Here is a 25,303-nt window from a genome sequence, read left to right as displayed (position 1 = left end):
TGATGATGACGATGGCGATGGATTCCCCTCTCCGGAGCCCCGAACGGACTACAGATCGGCCCTCCCGAGAGAGATTAGGGCTTGGTGGAGCATCAGGGGGCCCATGAGGCATGGGCGCACCCTAGGGGGCGCCCTGCACCCTCGTGGATGGGGTGTGGGCCCCTGGTGTTGATTCTTTCGCCAATATTTTCTATTTATTCCAAAACGTGTCTCCGTTGATTTTCAGGTCATTCATGGAACTTTTATTTCTGCACAAAAATAACACCATGGCAATTCTGCTGAAAACAACGCCAGTCCGGGTTAGTTCCATTCAACTCATGCAAGTTAGAGTCCAAAACAACGTCAAAAGTGTTCGAAAAATAGATATGATGGAGAGGTATCACTCGACAGTGCCACTGGGGGCTCTCCCGCCCCACCCCTCTTGCTGCCTCGCCCACGGCCTGCTATGGACGACGTGGCCCACGGAGTGCCTCCACCACCTCCGTGTCAAGACGTCACCCTCACACCAAGACGCGCGGCCCCGCGATGCGACCCGCCGTGCAGGGCGCCTGTGCATGAAGAAAGAAGCTCCCAAGAACTCCCTCGGTCATAAGAAAACGCTCCCGCACTCCCACTCCCAGCACCACCACGTCAAGGCCGCATACCGCTCGCGCTGGTGGCGAGCGGATACCAAGGCCAGGCTCTGCCCTCGTGACGGCCCCAGTGACTACGGCAGGCTGCACGCTTAGGGTTTGAGTGTTTAGGGTTAGGGTTTAGGGTTTTAGGGCTTAGGGTTTAGGGTTAGTGTTAGGGTTAGGGTTTAGGGTTTAGGGTTTTAGGGTTAGGGTTTAGGGTTTAGGATTTTGGTTTTAGGCTTTAGGGTTTTATGGTTTCGTTGCCAACTTCCAGGGCGCTCGCGACCGCCCCACAGCCGAGGGAGACCTGTGGCGCATCATGCAGCAACCAGGGGAAACCCTACAGAAATACATCCAGTGCTTCAACAATGTTTACCTCAATATCCCCAAGGTAGTGGACGAGGCCATCATCTCCGCGTTCTCCGACGGCGTCAGTGATGTCAGGATGAAGGACGAGCTCACCATCCATGAAGACCTATGCACGGCTCTGGGAGATGTTCAACATGGAAATAAAGTGTACAACAGCTAAGGAGGGGCGTCTCTCCCTCCTTGAACTCCCTCCTACCGACCCAGAAGACAAGAAGGCCAAGGCCAAGGATGTGAAGCATAAGGGAGCGTCCGTGTTTGCGGCCGAGCCAGAGATGAAGCGCGGTCATGACCACCCGGTGTCTTCGAAGGGCAGCCGTCCGTTCTGCGCCTTCCACAACGTGCACAGCCACAACACAAGTGACTGTCAAAAGCTCAGGGCCATCTACGATGGGTGTTTCGATTGACGTCCCGAGCGCAACGATCGGGGCTACGGCCGAGGAGGAGGACGAAGCGGAGGACGCTGGGACGACCGAGGGCCTCGCCAGGAGTGGCGTGACCAGCCTCACGAGGACCGCTGGCAGGACCAACCTCGCGAGGGTGCCTGGAGGGACCAACCTCATGAGGACCGACCTCAGGGCAATGTGAATGCGGCTCTCCCCGGCCTCTTAGCGTATCTTCAAGCAGTTCGCCGGCGAAGTGAACGTGGCTCTCCCCAGGCTCGAGGCCACGCACCCGCTCAAGTTGTCCATGTGTGCCCTTACCTTCATCTCGTTAGACAAGCTCAAGTGCGCAACAACTGTCAGCGCCCATCCGATGCTTTGTTCACCCATCATCAGCAACGTTCAAGTCACCCAGACCCTCATCGACGGCGGGGCACGGCTCAACGTCCTGTCCGTCGAGACATTCGACCGCCTCCAAGTGCTATATGATTATCTGCAGCCTACCAAGCCCTTCTCAGGAGTGATCGAGGGCTCTACCACTCCGCTAGGTCAAATACGCCTCCTGGTCACCTTCGGTACCCGTGACAACTACCGCACCGTGTTGATCGACTTCGACATCGCCCAGATCGGCCTCCCGTACAACATCATCCTCGGGTACCCTCCCCTAGCTTAGTTCATGGCAGCGACTCACCCGGCCTACAACCTCATGAAGATGCCGGGGAGCAGCAGCGTTCTCACAGTGGCCAGGGACACTAAGGAAACCCTAGCAGCTCTCAAGCTCGCCTTTAGGGAAGCTGCGGCAGTGTGCCGGGCCGACGGAGCCGCCCCGGGGGCTTAGGGAGCTGTGCCAGCAAAAAAGAAGCAGTTGTTCACTCAAGATCGGGCCAAAACAAAGCATGTGCCGGTCAAGGAGGACGGGGCCTCGGGAGCCACCTTCACCATAGGCGCCAACCTCAACCCTGACCAAGAAGAGGCACAAGTGAAGTTCCTGCATGTGAACAAGGAGGTATTCGCCTGGGAACCCAAGCAGCCGGTGGGGGTCCCAAGGGGGGTAATCAAGCATCACTTGAGGGTGTGCCACAATGTGTGCCCTATGAAGCAGAAGGCATGACGGCAGTCCATGGATAAGCAGTCCCTACGAAGCAGAAGGCATGACGGCAGTCCATGGAGAAGTAGTCCTTCATCGTGTAGGAAACCCGCAAGCTACAAGCAGCGGGTGTCATCCGCGAGGCCGGTACCCAGAGTGGATGGCGAACCCCATCGTCGTACCCAAGAAAGGCGGGAAGCAACGCATGTGCATCGACTTCACCAACCTCAACAAAGCCTGCCCTCAAGACCCGTTCCCGCTTCCGCGCATCGACCAGATCCTTGACTCCACCGCGGAGTGTGACCTGCTGTGCTTTCTAGATGCTTTCTCGGGCTATCACCAGATCAAGATGGCGATGGAGGACGTGGAGAAGACAGCCTTCCTGACCCCGTGTGGGGTATACTGCTACACCTGCATGCTGTTCGGACTACGCAATGCCGGGGCGACTTTTCAGTAACTAATGCACATCGCCTTGGGATAGCCGCTCGTGAGGAATGCTGAGGCCTATGTCGGCGACATCGTGGTAGAGTCTCGGGAGGCGAGGACTCTCATTCAATACCTGGAGGAGACTTTCGCAAGCCTGCGCTAAGTGGACCTACGGCTCAATCCGGAGAAGTGTGTATTCGGCGTCCCCTCCGACAAGCAGCTGGGTTTTCTCGTATCACACAGTGGGATCGAGGCGAATCCAGAGAAGGTCAAGGCGATAGAAGAAATGAGCCCGCCACAAACCCTCAATGACATGCAAAAGCTTGCGGGTTGCGTGACCTCGTTGGGGCGCTTTATCTCCAAGCTGGGGGAGCGTCCCCTGCCTTTCTTCAAGCTGATGAAGAAAGAAGGGCCCGTTCAAGTGGACCCTGGAGGCCGACCTGGCGTTTCAAGGCTGCTAGAGATACCTCACCAGCCCACCGGTGATGGTGGCGTCTCGTCCCCTCGAGCCTCTGGTGCGCTACCTGGCCACCATGCCTTGCTCCATCAGCGCGGCGCTGGTGGCTGTCTAGGAGGAGTGCTAGGTTAAGAGCCCGCCGCGAAGCGCCACACCTTCACCAGGGGCAAGGCGGCACCGAAACAGCGCCACTAGATCCGTAACGACACTAGTGGATGATCAGGACCTACAAGACGGTGGTCCTAGGCCAGTGGAGGCCCCACCGTGTGACCAAACTCCTGATGTCCCTCCATCTCAGGAGGCGCCCCAACCTTCGGAGACCTCGGGCTCCATCGATGCTCCTGCCCTGGTCGAGCATTCGGTGTACTTCCTTAGCACGGTGCTACGGGACACAAGGTTGCGATACCCCATGCCACAGAAGCTCCTACTCGCACTCCCAGTGGCCTCGCGCAAGATGTGTCATTATTTCCAAGGCCACCGAATTAAGGTCGTCTTAGTCTACCCACTGGAGAGGGTTCTCCGGAGCCCCAACACTGTGGGAAGAGTCGCCAAGTGGAACATTGAGCTGCAGGCATTTCAGCTGCAGCTCAGGACAACCAAGGTCATCAAGGTAGCTACCCTCGCCGACTTCATAGCAGAATGGACCAACGCCCCGGAACCCCAAGCACGCGAGAACCAATCCCTCTCGCTAGGAAGTGAAGATCCAGATGGTTGGGTCATGTACTTCGATGGCGCTTTCTCACGCGAGGGCATGGGGGTTGGTGTCGTGCTCATCTCGCCCACTCAAGACAGGTTCTACTATGCCGTGCAGCTCGGCTTCCAGCAGGGCAAGAAGGTCTCCAACAAAATCGTGGAATACGAGGAGTTAATCGCCGGCCTCAAGGCTGCAGCAGCCTTGGGGGTGAAGCATCTCACCATCAAGGGCGACTCTCAGCTCCTCGTCAACTTCTCCAAGAAGGTGCACGAGCGGAAGGACGAGCAAATGGAGGCATACCTCGTGGAAGTACACAATATGGAGAAGCAATTCTTGGGCTTGGAACCGGAGCATGTGCCCCGCGGCACGAACAGGGAAGCCGACGACATCGCCAAAAGGGCATCAAAGCATCAGCCAGAGGAACCAGGCATCTTCGAGGAGTGGCTCTTCAAGCCTTCCGCGGCCCTCCGGCCGCGGAGCCGATACTGCCCGGAGAGGAGCTTCCCCGCCACTAGCCTTAGGAGCCCCCGCCTATGGCCCGACCTCAGGAGCGCGTCTTCTCCTCACGCTCGAGACTCAGGATGGGTATTGGGATGAAGAGTTCAGGGCAAACCCCCGCCAAGGAACACTGCCGGAGAACGAGGAAGACATGGAGCACGATGCCTAGCAGGCTATGGCGTACAACATCCAAGATGGTGAGCTATACAGAAAGCAGCAAAATGATGTTTCCTTGCGATGCTTCTCCAGGAAGCAGGGGTGCGAGCTGCTAGCTGACATACACGGCAGAGATTGCGGGCATCACTCATCGACGCTAACCATGGTGGGCAAGGCGTCCCGCAACGGATTCTACTGGCCCACGGCACTCAATGATGCAACCGAGCTGGTGAGATCCTGTGAGGCCTGCCAGTTCCATGCCAAGAAAATCTACCAGCCTGCCCAGGGCCTCTAGACTCTCCCACTCTCGTGGCTGTTCGCTGTCTGGCGGCTGGATATCCTAGGCCCTTTCCCTCAAGCGCCGGGGGGTTATCGCTACCTCTACGTCGCCTCGACAAGTTCACCAAGTGGGCGGAGGTGGAAGCCATCCGCATCATCCCAGCAGGCTCCGCAGTCAAGTTCATCAAGGTCCTCGTGAATCGATTTGGGGTCCCTAACCGCATCATCACCGACAACGGCCCTAACCGCATCATCACCGACAACATCTCGTACTTCACTAGCAATCTTTTCAAGACATATTGTGCTAACCTTGGAACGTAGATATGCTACAATTCAATGGCACACCCCAGGAGTAATGGCCAAGCCGAGCGCGCCAACGCGGAGGTCTTGAGAGGCCTCAAGACCAGAACCTTCAAGACAAAGCTCGAGGCTTGCGGTAGGGGCTGGCACGACGAGCTCCAGTCCGTGTTGTGGTCCCATCCGCACCACCGCCACCAAGCCAACAGGCAAGACCCCGTTCTTCCTCGTCTATGGAGCCGAAGCGGTTCTCCCTCACGAGGTCAGGCATCGCTCCGCTCAGGACGCCATGCGGGGGATGGACCTCATGCCAGGGAGGAATGCCACCGCCAAGCCTTGCTCCGGGTGGCGAGATACCAGTAGGCGTTGCGACAGTATCACTGTCGCAATGTCCGCCTAGGCGCTGTGACGGTATCACTATTGCAGCGTACGCCCCAAGTGGGCGATCTCGTCCTAAGGCGGGAAGGGCTGCATAAGCTCTCACCCATGTGGGAGGACCTGTTTAGGATGGCCTACGTCTCTAGACCTGGCGCCGCGCAACTGGAGACGCAGGACGAGATCCCCATCCAGAACGCCTGGAACATCCAGCAACTCCAGAAGTTCTTCCCATGAAGCAAGGCCTAGTGCCTGTGAAGGTCTCCACTCGTGACACTCTCACGTAATAATGAGTGGGGCTGTACACACTCCAGAGTCTCCGGAGTGCCGCCCTTGGGCCTTGGGGGGCCCCTCCCATGTCCTAGTGGCAGCACTTTGCTCCCCGCTGGTGAGAAGACTAGACTAGGTGCCGGACGCGGCTGTTCATTTGCTTTCTGTAGTTCGCTTGCAACCTTTTTAACGGAATTTGAAGTTCTGGCATTTCTCTCTGTTTCTTCGCTTGGTTCTTGCTTTGCGCCAGGGAGAACGACAGTTGCCCGACGCTCTCCCTCGCGTTCCTCGCGTGGTGGCTGGGCAGGTGTGTGCGTGAGCTGGGCTTACCCGATCACAGGAACGCCTCGCTAAAGCCCTGTCGCTCCAGACCTTCGGGTCCCCTGATCTTCGCCAGGCGCCATCGATTGAGCTCATGATCGGTGCACCCTTCTAAGTCTGTGCCCCACAGGTACCGTGACACGGTGCGCTAGGCCATGATCAGCCTATGCCCAAGGCCTCGCGCAAGGAAAGGGAAGGATTTCCTAACTAATTTTTGCAGCTTCGCGTGTCTCCCGATGTCAGCGGCTCCTGAGTTGGCAGTTGGAAAGCCTCACCAGATGCCAGGAGGCGTCGACTAGATCGGGCTCCTCCTGATCCGGCGAGATCCAGCGCGGCTGCGCGGATCCAGCGGCGAGGGGCGGACCAGTGGCGCGGGGTGGCGATGGCAGTGGAGGAGGTCGTCGGAGTGGTGGTCTGGGGCGGCAGCGACGCGCGGGCGGCGAGCAGGTGGTGGCACAGTCAAGGCAGCGGGGCGGCAGATGCCCTTGGTGGTGGAGGCGGCAAGGCTGACTGGCAGCACAGGCGACTCGGGGAACCGGGCGGTGCAGGCGGCGTCCGGGCCCGACGGTCCGCGGATGGGCTCACGGGACTGCGCGGTGGAGGGGAGCGGCGGGGGCGATGTGGCACTCCCTGGTTGGGCACGGGAGGCGGTGGTGTTGAGGTTGCGGCTCAGGATTGGTTGAAGGCGCGTGGTGGCTGGACATGTGCGGCGAGGATGGACATGTCCGCTGGTGCGAGGAGGAAGACGACTAGGGTTTCGCCGGAGATTTCAGAGGGGGGGGCTAATTTATAGTTACTGAGAGCTAGGAGAGTCCAAATGAGGTCCGGTTTTCGCCCACACGATCGTGATCCAACAACGGAGAGCATGGATGCGGTTTAGATGGGCTAGTGGGTTGTTGTGGAGGGTTTCTGAGCTGCAAAGAGAAGGAGGGTTTCGCTTAACGCGGTTAACCGTTGGGGCATCAAACGACCTCCAAATGGACTGAAATTTACCAAGAGGTCTACTGGTGATATACTAAGACCACTCGACCAGTCTCAGCCCTTTCCAAGAACGTTTTTATCTCGCTCACAAAACAACGGCTGAAAGGTGCAACGGGTGCACCTGAGAGTGTCGGATTCCGAAACGGACAATGGAGAGAAAGACCGGATGCATGTTTTGAAAACATAATGATGCAATGCATATGATGACATGGCAACATATAGCATGCAAGCAAATGACATGGTAACGATAGCGAATAACTGGAAGAAACCTGACGCATCGGACTCGGGGCGTTACAGTAGTGTTCATCCGATCATGTCCTGAGACGAGATACACGCGGCTACTATCAGGGTGTCGGAACGTCGTGAGGTCTTGCTAGACTTGTTTTACCATTGTCGAAATGTCTTGTGCACCGGGATTCCGAGTCTGATCGGAGGGTCCCGCGATATAGGATTGTCTTCACGGATCGTGAGCTTGTCATGGGCTAAGTTGGGACACCCCTGCAGGGTTTAAACTTTCTAGAGCCGTGCCCACAGTTATTTGGCAGATGGGAGTCTTCTATATCCGTTTGTAGTGAACTTGAAACCAGACTCAACTAAAATACACCAACCGCATGTGTAACCGTGATGGTCTCTTTTCGACGACGTTCGGGAAGAGAACATGGTGGGGTTTATGTTTGAACGTGACTAGTTCAGGATCACTTCTTGATCATTACTAGTTTGCGATCATTGCATAGTTTCTCATCTTATTCTTGTATTTGTAAGCTAGCCACCATACAATGCTTAGTGCTTGTTGCAACTCCACCTCATACCAATAATTTTCCTATCAGCTTAAATAGTCATGATATCATGGGTTTTGAGATTGCTGAGTCCTCGTGGCTCACCAGATACTGCAATACAGTTGTAGGTACAGAGGAACCAGATGCAGGTGATGCCACTGAACTCAATTGGGAGTCCGATGAGGACCGTGGCCATTACTATGTTTCCTTTTTGGATGAACAGTACCGGTGCCCAGTAGGATCGATCGGGACTTAGCATGTGTGGTTTTCTTTTATTCGTTTGATTTCGTCCGTAGCTGGACTTTGTGTCCATCTTGAATGATTGTATAACTTGATGATATTGTGTGACATTGTGGCGATTGTAAGCCAAAACTCGTATTCTATCTATTCAGTACATGAGATGAGCAAAGATACAACCACTCTTCCGACCATACCAATGTGCGCTTATACCCCAAGTTGTGCCTCGACACGTATGGAGTATAGTCGCATATTGGGCATTACAAGTTGGTAATCAGAGCCATCCCGAATTACGAGGCCCTGCTTGATCGAACCGCTGACGTTGTTGAGTCTAGAGCAAAACTATTTTGAGTCTTAGGAATATATATATCGGAGAGTTGGATTCTTTTTTCTGCTGAGCCCCCTTCGTCGCTCTGGTGAGGACCCCTGGCATAGATGTTTTGACTTTCCTCTCCTCATTTTTCACTAAAAGTTTTTTAGGATCACACGGGTATCTTGGGATCGTTCTAATATTGTTGTGACGAGAACATTGTTCTTGGTGCCTCTTGACATGTAGTGGTTGTGGAAGTGTCCCGGGGAGTTGAGCTCCGAGGTGTTGTCGTCACAACTTTATCGTTGCAGTTCTGGTATACCTGAGCTCGCCGACATCGAAAATCTCTTATATGCAGTTAGTGGTCAGATAACCTCGACGCCACCCAATACTGGGGAGGGAGTTCGCGAGTATTATCAAAGCTAGTATAACGGATGATTTTTGAAGGTCGAGGTACATGATTTCCGGAGTTTTCTTGGTTATGTGTTGGAGGGTGGATACAGTGGAGCGTAGGGCTTGTTAGTTGTGTGATATATATTGTGGCTCCCTATATCCCCAACACTAGATTGCATAACCAGAAAGTTTCGGGAGTTAGTAGGTGGGAACTCAATAGCTCTTAGTTATTCTTCTAACAGATAATTGGTATGGGATTGGGAAATCCATACCATTTATTTGTTACAGTCATACCTCATTGTTTCATTCATCAACCTTTATCTAAGTGGCTTCTCACTCTAATGGTCGTGTAATGTTAACTTTGGAATGCATTCATTCAACATCGGATTCGGAGGCTTATTGTGAAGACTTCTTTGCACATATCTATCCGTTGATTCAGCTTGTCTATCATGGTTCTAACAGATGTCACCTTCTTCAGGATGGCTCCCCAACGCGTCTGAATCCACATACTGATGGAGAGCAGTCCAACCCTCCGCCACCTTCTCCACCTCCGGAGGCATGGCTAGCTGTCATGGCGGCCACCAACGCCAATACCCAAATGCTTTTGCAGCTCTTGCAAGAGTGCAAACAAGGCCAAGGGAACCAAGGAAACCAGGGTCAAGGGAAACTCGATAATCAGCCTGAGTTTGCTACCCTCAAATAGTTTCTTGCAAATCAACCAAAGTCTTTTAGCTCTTGTGTTCAGTCCATGGACGTTGATGATTGGCTCATGGACATCAGCTCTTGTGTTCAGGCCTGAGGACTACATCAAGTTCGCTTCTTTTCAGCTCAAGGAGCAACCAGCAGATTGGTATCAGCAGTACAAAGACTCTAGAGGGGGTCGAGTGATTACTTGGACTGACTTCTGCCATGATTTCCGAGCTCATCATATTACAACAAGTCTTCTCAAGAGCAAGCATGAGGAATTCCGCAATCTCAAGCAAGGAAGCATGTCCGTGTATCAATACAATACCCAGTATCAGAATCTTGCTCGCTTCACAAGGCAAGATGTTCCTGATGAGAAGAGCATGATCTATCACTTTAGGGGTGGCCTCAGAGAGGATCTGAAGTTAGCTATTGTTCTTGTTGAGCCTACTCAGCTCGATCCGTTCTACAACATGGCCCTCAAGCAAGAAGCTGCTCAGCTCAAGCATGAGGCTTCAAAGAAGGGAATCAGGGATGCAGTCCACTCGTCTTCTTCTTGTCAAGTGGCAGCTAGGCAACAGAAGTTCTGGCTTCCTCCTCCTCCTCCGTTTCGTCAACCCTACCAGCAAAAGAACTTAGGTGGTCGTGGATCTTCCCACCCACCAAACCCAAGCCATCAGAACAAGTCTCAGACTCGGGCTCCGAGGATAGGTGGTCCTCCTCCTCCACCTTTCCGTCCACTTTCAGAGGTCACTTGTCACAATTGTGGTATGAAGGGTCAATATTCCAACAAGTGCTTCAACCAAAGGCGCCTTCTGCCTCCTCCTGCAATCAGGTCAGCAAGCAATGCAGTTGTCAAGCACAATCCAAAGCATGCAAAGGTGAACATGGTGAATGCAGCTCAAGCCGAGGATTCTTCAAATGTGATCATGGGTAACCTCTCATTTAACTCCATTCCTGCAAAAGTGTTGTTTGATTTGGGTGCATCGCTTTCTTTCATTTCAAGACCATTTGTTGCCAAGCATGATTTCGTGTTAGGAAAGATTCCTATCCCACTAAAGGTTGTTTTCCCGGTTAAGCAGATGGCATCTAATGCTTGCGTTCCGAATGTCTTCATTAAGATGGGCAATTATAAATTCCTGGCTTCCCCAATTGTTCTCGGCGACTTTGATATTGATCTCATTCTCGGCATGGATTGGCTTTCTAAGCACAAGGCCTTTCTTGATTGTGTTGCCAAGGAGATTAAATTGACGGACCCTTCTGATTATGTGACCATCTTTGCCGCTCGTGATGAAATCATTTGGTTGCTCTCTCAATGAGAAAGGCGAGATAGACGCTATTTCTCATATTCCAGTTGTTTGTGAGTATCAAGATGTCTTTCCAGAAGAGCTTTTGGGTATGCCTCCTCACCGGCCAGTCGAGTTCGTTATTGATCTTGAACCCGGTACAAAACCCGTTTGCAAGCACCCATACATGCTTGGGCCAAAAGAGCTGAAAGAATTGAAGAAACAACTCAATGAACAAGAACGTCTGGGTTGGATCGGACCAAGTTCATCTCCGTGGGGTTGTGGTGTTCTTTTTTTCCAGAAGAAGGATGGCACGGACCGACTTTGCATCGATTACCGCCCATTGAACAAGAATACAATTGAGAATAAGTACCCACTTCCCAACATCAATGAGTTATTCGAGCAACTCAAAGGTGCAAATGTGTTTTCCAAGGTTGACCTCCGTATGGGTTTGTAACATCCCAAATTTTCAATTTGGAATGTTATACATAGATCATTCTTCCATATCATATTTTCATGCATTTCGTCTCGCGACCCTCGAAATCCTAAGCAACTCAAGGACCCTCGGAGAGAGTTGGGGATTTCCCCGGTTTTCAAATTTGATTTTTATCAAATATTGAAACAAGGATTTTTGGTTTTAATTATTTTCCCTCCGAAAATATTTCATATTAAAGTATATGAGAGGAGATAATATGAATTCTCCAAAATAATTGAAATATTGCAGGAAAAATATTAAAATCAAATATTTGTTTTTATTTAGATATTATTGCAATTTTGTTTGCATTAGAAAAATTGCATGTTTTCAAAATTGCATTTTAGGGCCAAGAAAATGTTCATCTCGTTCTAAATATTTTATTTAGACGGTGAATATTTTTTTGGCATTTTTAAATTTTTATTTTATTTTCGAGGATTTTTTTTCTGTTCGGCGGAATTGATTAAAAAAATCTTCGGGCGCCGACTGGGCCGAAACCCAGCCGGGCCGGCCCATCTTCCCCACCGCCTCGTCCGACGCTAGGACAGCGCCGCCGCTACCAACTCGGACGGAGTCCGAGCCGGACTCCGCCTATCCGCCGCCTTGCCCCTCCGCCAAGCCACCTCCCCCTTCCCTCTTTAAATACCCAAGCCCCCCCCGCCACCTCAGCCGCGCCCCGCAACCGCAGCCGCGCCTCGCCGTGCCACCTCGCCGCCTCGCCCCACCGCCGCTCCCGCGTCTCGCCGGACCCGACGAGGTAGCCGTTCATCGCCGGTTTTTTAAAAAGAAATCGTTTCGGTTTCATTTTTTTGAAAAACCTAGTTCATTTTTTCAGATTGGTTCGTCGGTTTTTCCCGGTTCTTCGCTTTAGTGGACATTCGTCCGTACGTTCGTTGTAAAGAACGGTTTTTGCTCGTCAGTTACAGACAACGAACGCTCGTTCGTCAGCCTGTTCGCCAGCTTTCTTTTATTGGATTTTTCTGCGAATATTTCTGATCGCGATTTCAGATCCGATTTCTGTTTCAGTTTATCTTTTTGCTCGTTTATCGGAATCAGGCGATTCAAGGGCCTAGATCTTCATCTTGAGACCCCCTTTCTGTTTAATCAACTTAAACAAGATTTTGCTACTATAAAATTTGACCTTAGTCCAGATTAGTAAACGGCTCTTATTTATTTTGCTGTTTGAGTTTCGTTGCTCTGTTTGATTGGATTCTTTTTGCAACCGGAATTATTAAGTTGAACTTTCTGGTAGATCTTCTTATTTGAGATTTACCCATGCTTCTTTGCTTGATTGCTTATGTATTCTATTGTTTGTTTGTGATAGAATTCCCGTAGTGCGAAGCGTGTTATTTGGAGTCCCTAGGTTTCGCGGATCATCAGCATGGCAAGTAACACTTTGATCATACCCCTTTATCACCCAATTTATATGCATTAGTTCCAATCCTCAAACATTGCATGATTAGGATGCCAGTAACATGTGGGTTGGGAAGTAGTTGATGAGGTAGAACCTATTGCCCTGCTATATTCAAACCTTGGGAGTTACTTATACGAATTTCTTATATTGCTATGCTATACTCGTAGACGTGGTTTGGGTGAGTGAAATCCATGACAGATGTGAGATTGTTGATTAATGGTTTAACTTAAGCTGGCAACTTGAATGCACATCTGTGTGGATTAAGGCACCTGCAGAACCCAGTGTTGCCTGTATTTTTGGAAATCTCGGGGTTCCGTGTGATTTTCCTATGGACCGCCACCCAGGCTCAAAGGGAACTGAGATGATTCATGCTAGAAACTTCCGTGTGCAGCCACAAGCTATTATGGGCTCTAGCATAGTTGAGTAAGTTACGTGAAGCTCTTGAAGAGGTGGATCAGCAGGTAGTGGGTTGTAGGTTTGGTATGGTCATCCATTTCTCAAACACTATGTAGTGCGAGAAATCCAACGGAGGCGATCGAGTCTTGTGGGGAAAAGTGCGCAAACCTCTGCAGAGTGTACAAACTAATCGTGGTTAGCCGTGTCCCCGGTTATGGACATCTTGAGTACCTAGTACTTGCAGTATCTTAAGTATCTCATCACTTTTTAACTTAATATTGTTGGGATGATAATTACATTAATTGGGATTGAGTTGGAGGAACCTTCTCAATGATGTTTCAACTACCATGATAGTTAAATTAAAATATATTCCTTTGTTGTAGGGAAAAATTGGCTTTTCGCAAAAACTATAACCATAGAGCTTTCCACCAGCCAAATATGCATGTAGTGATAGCATTATTCTGTTCATGCTTTACTGTGTTACTTTGCCAGCATATTCCATGTGCTGACCCATTTTCGGGCTGCAACGTATTATGTTGCAGACTTTTCAGACGAAGAATCGAGAGAAGGATATACCCAAGACATCATTCACCACACGGTACGGGTTGTATGAATATATGGTCATGTCGTTTGGACTGACTAACGCCCCTGCCTAGGGATGGCAATGGGTCGGGTTTGGGGCGGGCGGAGCTGGTCCAAATGCAACCCATGACCCATCTTCTTACCCTCTACCCATCCACCAAATTATCCATGGGCACAACTTGTTCCCATGCCCAAACCCGTTGGATAGCCACATACCCATGGAGCTCCATGGGCATAGAAAAGTCAGCATGAAGCCTTCTGAAAGATCAAATTAACTCATCATCATTCACTCACAAATGACAACATAAACTACGTGCATAAGTAGGCAACAAGTAATACGATGAGTCCTTAAGTGTGACATACCAGAGGTTGATTCTGCAGCATATAGCTTACGACACCAGTTGCATATTGCCCGCCATGTCCCATTGATTTGCTATTTCTACTGTCACTGGCATATGGCCCCACATGTCATACGGGTATCCATTGGATATCCATGGAGCACAAACTGTAACCATGCCCTGCCCGACTGTTCGTGGGTATCCATATCCATGGACCCATGGGCAGAAATGCTCTCCATATCCTTGCCCAACTGGGTCGGGTATCCATGGGTATCCAGATCCATGGATAAAATTGCCATCCCTACCCCTGCCTATTTTGTGAGCATGATGAACAAAGTATTCATGGAATATTTGGATGAGTTTGTTTTGGTGTTCATTAATGATATAAAGGTATACTCAAAGAATGAAGAGGAACACAATGAGCATTTGCGTTTAGTTCTCGGGAAACTCAGGGAACACTAGTTGTATGCCAAGTTTAGCAAATGTGAGTTTTGGTTGAAGGAAGTCGGATTCCTTGGACATGTTATATCAGGAGAGGGTATAGTAGTAAATCCCACCAAGGTTCAGTCAGTCACTGAATGGTTGGCATCCACCTCAGTTAGCGAGATTCGCAGTTTTCTTGGACTCGCAGGATACTATCAGAGATTCATTGAGAATTTTTCCAAGATCGCGAAGCCAATGCCAGAATTATTGAAGGATACCAAGTTTAAATGGACGGAAGATTGCGAGGCAAGTTTCCAGGAGCAGAAGACTTGGAGACATACGTAAGGATTGAAGGATACCCCAGTGCTCACACTTCCAGATATACGTAAGGATTTCCAAGTGTATTGCGACGCCTCATGCTTAGGACTTGGAAGTGTGCTTATGCAGGACGGAAGAGTTGTTTCTTATGCCTCACGACAAGTAAAGCCACGCATGACTTGGAGCTAGCAGCCATAGTGCATGCATTGAAGACTTGGAGACATTACCTTATTGTAAACCGTTGTGACGTGTACACGGATCATATGAGTTTGATGTACATTTTCACACAAAAGGAGCTAAACCTTAGGCAGAGGAGATGGTTGGAGCTTATAAAGGATTATGACATGAAGCTGCACTATCATCCAGGAAAGGCCAATGTTGTAGCAGACGCTTTGAGCCGGAAGAGTTATGCTAATACCCTAGAGAGCACGGGATTGTCGAAGGAGTTAGCAGCGGATCTCCGGGAACTTCGATTAGAGATTGTTCATAGAGGTTTTGTTGCAACAATGGAGGTTCAGTCTACATTGTTGGGAAGATTCGAGAAGCTTAGAAGGATGACAAAGAGATTACGGAGATAAAAGAGAGAATGAGCGAAGGAAAGGCCAAAGGTTTTTGTGAGGATGAGCATGACACCTTATGGTTTGAGGACCGGGTTTATGTGCCCAATAACACAGAGATCAGGAAATTAATACTTCAGGAGGCTCATGACTCACCATACACGATACACCCCGGAAACACCAAGATGTATTTGGATTTGAAGGAACGTTTCTGGTGGACAGGGATGAAGAAGGATATCGCCGAGTATGTAGCCGTATGTGATGTATGTAAGAGAGTGAAGGCAGATCATCAAAAGCCAGCAGGATTGCTACAGCCTACAGCGATACCTGAATGGAAGTGGGATAAACTTGGCATGGATTTTATCACCGGATTACCAAGGACCAAATCAGGTTATGATTCTATATGGGTTGTAGTTGACCGCTTGACCAAAGTGGCACACTTCATCCGAGTGAAAACAACTTATACCAGTGCAAAGTTGGCCAAGACATATATGACCAGGATCGTATGTCTGCATGGAGTTCCGAGGACCGTCATATCAGATAGAGGAACACAGTTTACCTCAAAGTTTTGTCATCAGCTGCACCAGACTTTGGGAACGAGATTGGAGTTCAGTACAGCATTTCACCCCAGATAGATGGACAGACCGAGAGGGTCAACCAGATTCTGTAGGACATGTTGAGGGCCTGTGCACTAGATTATGGATCTAGTTGGGATGACAATCTGCCTTACACAGAGTTCTCATACAACAATAGTTACCAAGCTAGTCTTGTATGGACGAAGGTGCAGAACACCGTTGATGTGGGATGAAGTTGGAGACTGACAATTGTTTGGACCAGACTTGATCAAAGAGTCTGAGGAGAAGGTTAAACTGATTCGAGATAGACTGAAGATAGCTCAGTCCAGACAGAAGAGTTATGCAGATTTGAAACGCAAGGAGGTAACCTATGAAATTGGAGATAGAGCATATCTGCGAGTATCACCTTTTGCGAGGAGTGAAATGTTTTGGAGTTAAGGGAAAGTTAGCCCCAAGATTTGTAGGACCGTATCGTGTTTTGGAACGGATGGGAGAAGTTTCCTACAAGTTGGAGTTACCTGAAGGACTGTCAGGAGTTCACGATGTGTTTCATGTTTCCCAGTTGAAGAAGTGTCATGCTAAGATGGCCGATATACCGCTAAGAGATACCGTACCCTTGGAGGCGATTCAGTTGGACAATGATTTGACTTATGAGGAGAAGTCAGTCAAGAATTTGGAGTTTGCCAGTCGAGTCACCCGCAGCAAGGTTATCAAGTTTTGCAAAGTTCAGTGGAGCCACCATACCGAGGATGAAGCCACCTGGAAACGAGAGGATGATCTTCGCAAATACCACCCACACCTATTTTCTAGTCAACCCGAATCTTGAGGGCGAGATTCATCTTAAGGGGGGTAGGTTTGTAACATCCCAAATTTTTAATTTGGAATGTTATAAATAGATCATTCTTGCATATCATATTTTATTGCATTTCGTCTCGTGATCCTCAAAATCCTAAGCAACTCAAGGACCCTCGAAGAGAGTTGGGGATTTCCTCGGTTTTCAAATTTGATTTTTATCAAATATTGAAACGAGGATTTTTGGTTTTAATTATTTTTCCCTCTGAAAATATTTCATATTAAAGTATATGAGAGGAGATAATATGACTTCTCCAAACTAATTGAAATATTGGAGGAAAAATATTAAAATCAAATATTTGTTTTTATTTGTATTTTATTGCTTGGAAAAGGTGATAACTCGCTTCCTCGCAAAAGGTTATCCCTGCAATAAAAGTTAGCCCCGCCACCTCGCTGCCTCGCCCCACCTCCGCTCCCGCGTCTCACCGGACCCGACGAGGTAGCCGTTCGCCGCTGGTTTTTCCCGGTTCTTCTCTTTAGTGGACGTTCGTCCGTACGTTCGTTTTAATGAACGGTTTTCGCTCGTTAGTTAAAGACAACGAACACTCGTTCGTTAGCCTGTTCGTCAGCTTTCTTTTATCGGATTTTTCCGTGATTATTTCTGATCGCGATTTCTGATCCGATTTCTGTTTCAGTTTATCTTTTCGCTTGTTTATCGGAATCAGGCGATTCAAGCGCCTAGATCTTTGTCTCGAGACCCTCTTTCTGTTTAATCAACTTAAACAAGATTTTTCTACTGTAAAATTTGACCTTAGTCCAGATTAATAAACGGATCTTGTTTCTTTCGCCGTTTGAGTTTCGTTGCTCCGTTTGATTGGATTCTTTTTGCAACCGGATTTCTTAAGTTGAACTTTCTAGTAGATCTTCTTATTTGAGATTTACCCGTGCTTCTTTGCTTGATTGCTTATGTATGCTATTGTTTGTTTGCGATAGAATTTCCAGAGTGTGAAGCGTGTTATTTGGAGTCCCTAGGTTTCGCGAATCATCAGCATGGCAAGTAACACTTTGATCATACCCCTTTATCACCCAGTTTTTATGCATGAGTTCCAATCCTCAAACATTGCATGATTAGGATGCCATTAACATGTGGGTTGGGAAGTAGTTCATGAGGTAGACCCAATTGCCCTGCTATATTCAAACCTTGGGAGTTACATATACGAATGGCTTATATTGCTATGCTATGCTCGTGACATGGTTTGGGTGAGTGAAATCCATGACAGATGTGAGATTGTAATTAATGGTTTAACTTAAGGTGGCAACTTGAATGCACATCTGGGTGGATTGAGGCACCTGGAGAACCCAGGGTTGCCTGTATTTTTGGAAATCCTAGGGTTCCGTGTGATTTTCCTATGGATCGCCACCCAGGCTCAAAGGGAACTGAGATGATTCATGCTAGAAACTTCCGTGTGCAGCCACAAGATATTATGGGCTCTAGCATAGTTGAGTAAGTTACGTGAAGCTCTTGAAGAGGTGGATCAGTAGGTAGTTGGTTGTAGGTTCGGTATGGTCTGCTCGGAGTAGAGAGTTAATGTTCCTGAAAGACTGTGTCTCAGTCATCCATTTCTCAAACACCATGTAGTGCGAGAAATCCAATGGAGGCGATCGAGTCTTGTGGGGAAAAGTGCGCAAACCTCTGCAGAGTGTACAAACTAATCATGGTTAGCCGTGTCCCCGGTTATGGACATCTTGAGTATCTAGTACTTGCAGTATCTTAAGTATCTCATCACTTTTTAACTTAATATTGTTGGGTTGATAATTACTTTAATTGGGATTGAGTTGGAGGAACCTTCTCAATGATGTTTCAACTACCATGATAGTTAAATAAAAATCTATTCCTTTGTTGTAGGGAAAAATTGGCTTTTCGCAAAAACTATAACCATAGAGCTTTCCAACAGCCAAATATGCATGTAGTGATAGCATTATTCTGTTCTTGCTTTACTGTGTTACTTTGCCAGCATATTCCATGTGCTGACCCATTTTCGGGCTGCAACGTATTATGTTGCAGACTTTTCAGACGAGGAGTAAGGTTTGTCAGGTCATTGCCGTGCAGCTTAACTATGACGTTGGAGTTGATGGACTCACTTTATCTTCCAAGCCTTCGTTGTTATCGTATTAGATGGCCTTAAGCCATATTTATTGTAATAAGTTCTCTTTGGAGACATTCAATGTAATAAGTGTGTGATTGTTACATTGTTATAAATCCTTGAGTACTGCGTGTGTCAGCATTACTGATCCAGGGATGACACTGAAGCACGGAGACTTGACCGTTTCAGGTCGGGTCGCTACAGGGTTACCACCAGATTCGCATTCTTGAAGAAGATATCCCAAAGACAGCATGCAGAACAAGAGTTGGTTCTTATGAATATACTGTCATGTCCTCCAATCTTGTCAATGCGCCTCCAACATTCTCTCGCATGATGAACTTCGTCTGCAACCCCTACACCAACGAATTTGTCCTGGTGTATCTTGATGATATCCTAGTCTTCTCCAAGAATAAAAAGGATCATGCCAAGCATTTTGCGGCTGGTGCTCAGCAAGCTCAGAGAGTATCAATTCTACGCAAAGTTCTCCAAATGTGAGTTTTGGCTTGATGAAGTTCTTTACCTTGGTCACATCATCTCCGCCAAGGGAATTTCTGTTAATCCAGAGAAGGTTTCTGCAATTGTGAACTGGGAGCCTCCTCAAAATGTCATGCAGCTCTGCGTTTTCCTTGGGCATGCAAACTATTGTTGAAGATTTGTTGAGAACTTCTAAAAGATTGCTAAGCCTCTTTCAAACCTCCTCCAGAAGCATGCCAAGTACTCCTGGACACCTGAGTGTGACGTTGCATTCAACACTCTCAAAGAGAAACTCGTCACAGCTCCGGTCCTAACTCCTCCTGATGAGTCCAAACCCTTTGGAGACAGCCGGGAAGGGGAAGGCGGCCCCACGTCTTGGATTCTTGAGGGCCGGTTCGGCTCGTAATTTTTTCAGAAGGGCCAGGGGGAGCCGGCTAGGCTACCCGTGGTCATTTACTCCGACAGTAGTCCCCGAAGCTGATCGAGCTTCGAGGCTAACAAAGGGACGCGAAGCTTGGTCAGCTTCCTATCCTGAGGAGCCGGCTTTGCTTATGCGCGCCGTCTTCGGAAAGCTCTTTTTGTTGTAGGTGGGAACGTGGGTCGGCTTGCGAGCTGACCGCGCGCCATCCCGCGGGCCACATGGCAAGGAAAACCTGCCAACGCACGCGCGTGATGGGACGCCACCGCAGGCCAGGGCCCGCCACTCCTAGGCCTCGGCCCGAGCGCAGATCTTCTACGGCCCACAACGGACCGCTCGCCTTCCCGCACTGGTTTTATTATGCCATCAGGGCGCAATAATCGCGGGACGTGGGAGAGTGGGCGCAGTTGATCCCACGTTCCCCCACACCACGCCTCCTCGGCTCCGCCGCGCGGGTCTATAAGTAGGGGGAGGAGGGGGAGCGGCAGAGGCTTGCATGCTCTCCCTCGCTCCGCCCCTTCTCACCTTCCTTCTTCTTCCCTTCGCCGCCGCAGCGACCCATTGCCGCGCCGCTCCGCCGTCGGACCTCTTGGTGCCTTTGGTCCCGCGGTAGCGGGGTCGTGCCCGTCTCCGCTGCCACATCGTCTTGTTCCTCGCCGCGTCGCTCTCATGGCATTGTCGAGCTCGTGGGATGGCTCCAACGTCCACGAGGACCACGTTGAGTTCCTCCGCCGGACGCGGCGTCTGCCTGCGCGGCTTCGGCCTCCCGGCGAGCGGATTCCTTCGAGCTTTTCTTGAATTTTACCACCTCTAGCCGCATCACCTCACGCCCAACGTGGTGATGCTGCTGTCGGCTTTCGTCACCTTGTGCGAGGGCTTTCTTGGGGTTCTCCCCACTCTCGAGCTCTGGGGAGAATTCTTCCAGAGCAAGCTCGGCACCGTTGTCGCGGGCGTGCCCGCCCCCTGCGGAGCCTTCATTGCCATGAGGCGGACGGGCGAGAACAATCCGTTCCCGCCCATCCCGCTGATCCAGTCGGTGAAGCTCTGGCAGATGTCCTATTTTTACGTGAAGAACGTCGCCCAGCAAGGCAACTACGTCAACCTGCCGGCTTATGTAGCCGGCCCGCCGGCTGGGAGGCAACCGTCGTGGAGCTACCGGGCCAGGTCGTTGTCTCAGGCCGGGAACGCAGCCGTCTCCCGGCACCGGGTGATGATCCAGTCGGAGGGCCTGACTGGAGCCGACCTGGTGGCCGCCTTCGTGGAGCGCCGAGTACTTCCGCTCCAAGGCCGGTCTCACATGATTTTCCAGATGAGCGGCCGCTTCGACCCGTGCCGGCTGAGCACCAGGGAGATGCCTCATGCCGAGGTGTCTTACATGGTGAACTACATCTCCAACTTCAAGCTCGCCGAGGATTGGCGATACGGCAAGGGGCCGTATTCTCGCGCCAACCCTCCGCCTGCCGTAAGTTTTTCTTCTTTTCTTCCTTTTTGTAGCCGGCCTCATGATGGCCGACTTCTGATCAATTGGTTTGCCCTTAGCAGAACCCTCTTCTTCCGCTGACGGTCGGGGCCGCAGGGGTAGAGCACCAGCTCCTCCCCGACCGCACGGTGGACGACGTCGACGATCCGGACCTGGGAGCGGCCGCCATGGAAGATGCCATCGTGGAGGAAGGCGACAAGGCAGGAGGCACGGGGCTCGGGGCCGGCCTCGAGGACTGGGCGGACGATGACGAGGTCGAAGCCGCCCCGCACCGCCAGCCAGCGCTTGATCATCAAGGCACGGGCCCGTCTGCCACGCCGGCTGCCCGTGGTGGTGCGCAGAAACGCCGGGCCGCGTCGACCTTCTTCGGTAGCCGGCCAAAGAAATCCAAGGGTTCCATGGTGGCGAGCAAGCGGGACGAGGAGGCCGTGAAGGCGGCCCGCTTCCGTAAGGCGGTGAAACAGCCGCAGGCGATCTCGGCGTAAGTCATCGAACGTCTTGTATATTCTTTTTTGTTGTCCTCTTCGATTGAGGCTCTTATAAACCTTTCTTTGCTTGCCGGGCAGGCACCGCTTTCCCTCGAGCAAGGTCTTGGCGGCTCCGTAGTCGGGCCGACTGGAGGGTCCTCAGGCTCCCCCCATGTGGATCCCCGCGCCGACCTCATGGAGGCCACGGAGCGGAATGCCCGGGAGGCGTGGGAGGAGTGGGAGGCGGCGGAGCGAAGGACCGCCCAGGCGGCGAAGGAGCAGGCCGACGCGGCGGCCAAGGCCCGGGCGGAGGCGGCAGCCGTGGAGACGGAGGCGGAGGCCTCGCACAACCAGCCTCCGCTGTCGTCGTTCCCCTCCGCGCCGTGGCCCCCGACATCCCCGTGCCCCCGTTGGAGGAGGTTGACCAGGACCCGCCGGTGATGGAGAGGTGGGAGGACCATGTGATCTTCGTGGAGGAGGCGCTGCAGCCGGGGCCGACTGGAGCGGGCCAAAGCGGCCAACCAGCCACGGCGCCAGAGCAGCCAGCCGGGGGCAAGCCGGAGGCAGGGGCCGGCCTCGAGGTGCAGCCGACATTTCTCCGGCACGCAGGGGGAGCTACCTTTGTGCCGGAGTCGCACCGAGCTGTGGGCGCTAGCCAAACGGCGGAGGCCCTGGAGGCGGCCAGCGCTAGTACGTCCGAGTGGACGCCCAGCGGGGGGATGGCTGAGCTGAACACGGCGGCCCAGGAGGTATGGAACCGGCTCCAAGCCCAGGCCGCTTCGCTGCAGTGATATACCCAAGAGTTCCTCACGACGCGGGCTATCATCCGGGTGAGCCTTCAGGCCTTGGTTGTTTTGCTTTTTTGATTTCTTCCATGGGGGCGCGTCAGCGCACCCACTAGGTGTAGTCCCCGAGTTCCGAGTCGGCTCCTGAGCAGGCGGCTTGGAACTTACTAGGTCCTGACAGCTATCTTATTCTTGCATCCTGTCTGATCTTCCAGGAATACCATAACCTCCGTGCTACTACCTTCAACTCCCAGGCTCAGGAGCTGGGCCGGAAAACCGAGGACCTGACTAGCAGCCGGAGTGCGTGCTTTGTTTCGTTCTTCTCCTATGGGGGCGCGTCAGCGCACCCACTGGGTGTAGTCCCCGAGATTCGGGCCGACTGCTGAGCAGTCGGGTCGGATCTTCCCTGACGACTTCTTCCTTATTGATTTTTCCTTTGTCTTCATGCTTGCAGGAGCCAATGCCGACTTGAGGGGGCAGCTCAGCAGGGCCCAGGCCGCCCTTCGCGTCAAAGAAGCCGAGTACAACGCCTTGGTCCTGGAGCGTGACCGCCTGGCCAAGAAGTTGGCCGACCATGAGGAGAGCCATAAGGCGGCCCTGAAGAAGGCGCAGGACAGCGAGGACGCCCTAAAGCTGAGTTCGAGACCGAGGCGGCGGGCTGGGCTGAGGCAAAACAAGCGCTGAGCGAGGGCTTCGGCCGGATGGTGGATCTGATCGACGGTAAGCTGCCTTTCTTACTCCTTGCTTTCCCCTTGCCCCCTGATTTGTGTTCTGACTTGTGCTGCTTTTGTTCTTTGTGCAGACTACTTCCCCGGCTACTCCGTCTTCGCCACCCAGACCATCGAGGCCTACCGCGAGGTGCGCCGGCAGGCGGGGGCTGAAATTGCGCCGGACGCGAGCCGGACGCTTGAGGAGCAACTCTTGGCTGTCCAAGCCCAGCTGCAGCCGGCTCACCGCATGCTCCGCCGCCTCCAGCGCGCCGGGGCGCAGGTGTTGGCCGCAATCTGGCCAGGCGCAACGATTCCCCGCACCCCGAGTCGGACTGCCGACTGGCTGGAGGTTGCGGTTAGCCGCTTCGAGGCCTGGAAGGCATCGGCGGCCCGGCTTGGAGCTGGGCGGGCGCTGTAGTTCGTCCGAGCCTGGTATCCCGGGCTGAACCTGGACCAGCTGCGCACCTGGCGGCTGGAGGCCGACGAGGAGATGGAGGAGGTGCGGCCGGCTATCGCTCAGCGTGCCTCGACGATCGCCGAGTGCACTGACGTCAGCGTCTTTGCTCCTGAAATAAATGACGACGGCGTTGCCCAGCCGGAGGAATGGTTTGGGCTGGACCCGGCAGCGGGTGAGGACTCGGCGGAGGAGATCGCTTCCAGCGATGAAGGTGAAGAGGACGAAGGAGAGGAAGGCGAAGACGTCGAGCCGGCCGGTGAAGCGGCCAGCCAGCCCCAGCCTGACCGTGCCTCCAGCAACGAGGCGCATGCTAGCGCGCCCTCTGCGGGAGGTGGTGATCATGCCGAGGTTCGCCAGCCGGCCACTCCTCCAGCCAGCACTGCCGTTTGTACCGAACTGCCCGACTCGCCAGTCGCTCCCTTGGCTTAATCTGCCGTCCTTGCTTTTCCTGCTTGTTACTCTTTGAACAATTTTTGTTAAACTTGCGTAGTTCCACCCACTAGGGGTGTATTCAAACTATGTTGAATGTTGGCCTTTCAAAGGCCTTTTGTGTAAATATGACCGTGTGTGTGTTTGGCATCCATTCGCGTATGGTTTTTATCTTTAGGCTGTTTCCTTTGCCGCCTTCCCCTAGCTGCTGCTTTCCCAACCGGCAGCTGCTCTGCAGCCTGCGGCTAAGGAAGAACTTGGCTATATTCATTTTTTTTTGGGGAAGGCAAGTACTTGAGCTTTCTTAGATTGAACCGAGGTGAATGGAAGACGGCCGGCCGGCTACTCTGGTAGTCGGTCGGTGGTGGGAGAAAAACCGGCTTTTGTTATATTAGTCCGGTAGTCCCTAGCCGTTTTTCGTGTGGGTGTCCTTTCCTGCCTTTAACTCTTGCCAGCCGGACAGCCGGTTCTTCGAACTGCGGCTTTTGGCAAGAGAAGGCTTGGGTGCCGGCACACTACTTGTCTGACCGCGGGTAGGACTTCTAATATAACTCAAGGCGGCCAGCCCCTGGGCCGACTAGTCGAACCCGGTGCCGGACGAAAAAAAGTGAAAGTAATGATATGATCATAAGCATGATACTCTTCATTTATAGATAAAAGATGGCAGTCCCCGAGTTCTCCTCGGGGGGCCTATTGTCTCGTACTTAGTACAAAAGTTAGCGTGATACATACTGCATTTCATCTGTAAAATCTTCGGAGGAGGTTGGCGTTCCATGGTCGTTCCGACTCCTTGCCGGAGTCGTCTCTCTTTCGTCCCTTCGGCTTCTGTGCGTCGATCAGGTAGTAGGATTCATTTCCCAGCGCTCTGCTGATGACAAAGGGGCCTTCCCAAGGGGCCGAGAGCTTATGCTGGCCGGCTGTTCGCTAGATCAGCCGGAGCACGAGGTCGCCTTCTTGGAAAGATCTTGGTCTGACCTTCCGGCTGTGGTAGCGGCGCAAGCCCTGCTGGTAGATGGCGGACCGGCTGAGGGCTAACAGCCGGCCTTCTTCCAGCAGGTCGACACCGTCTTCTCGTGCTTCCTTGGCCTCTGCCTCTGTGTACATGGTTACCCGAGGCGAGTCGAACTCGATGTCAGTTGGGATGAACACCTTGGCACCATACACGAGGAAGAAAGGAGTAAA

Source organism: Triticum urartu, chromosome 4 (genome assembly GCF_003073215.2).
Source record: "Triticum urartu cultivar G1812 chromosome 4, Tu2.1, whole genome shotgun sequence".
Lineage (NCBI taxonomy): Eukaryota > Viridiplantae > Streptophyta > Magnoliopsida > Poales > Poaceae > Triticum > Triticum urartu.
This window is presented reverse-complemented; position numbering follows the sequence as displayed.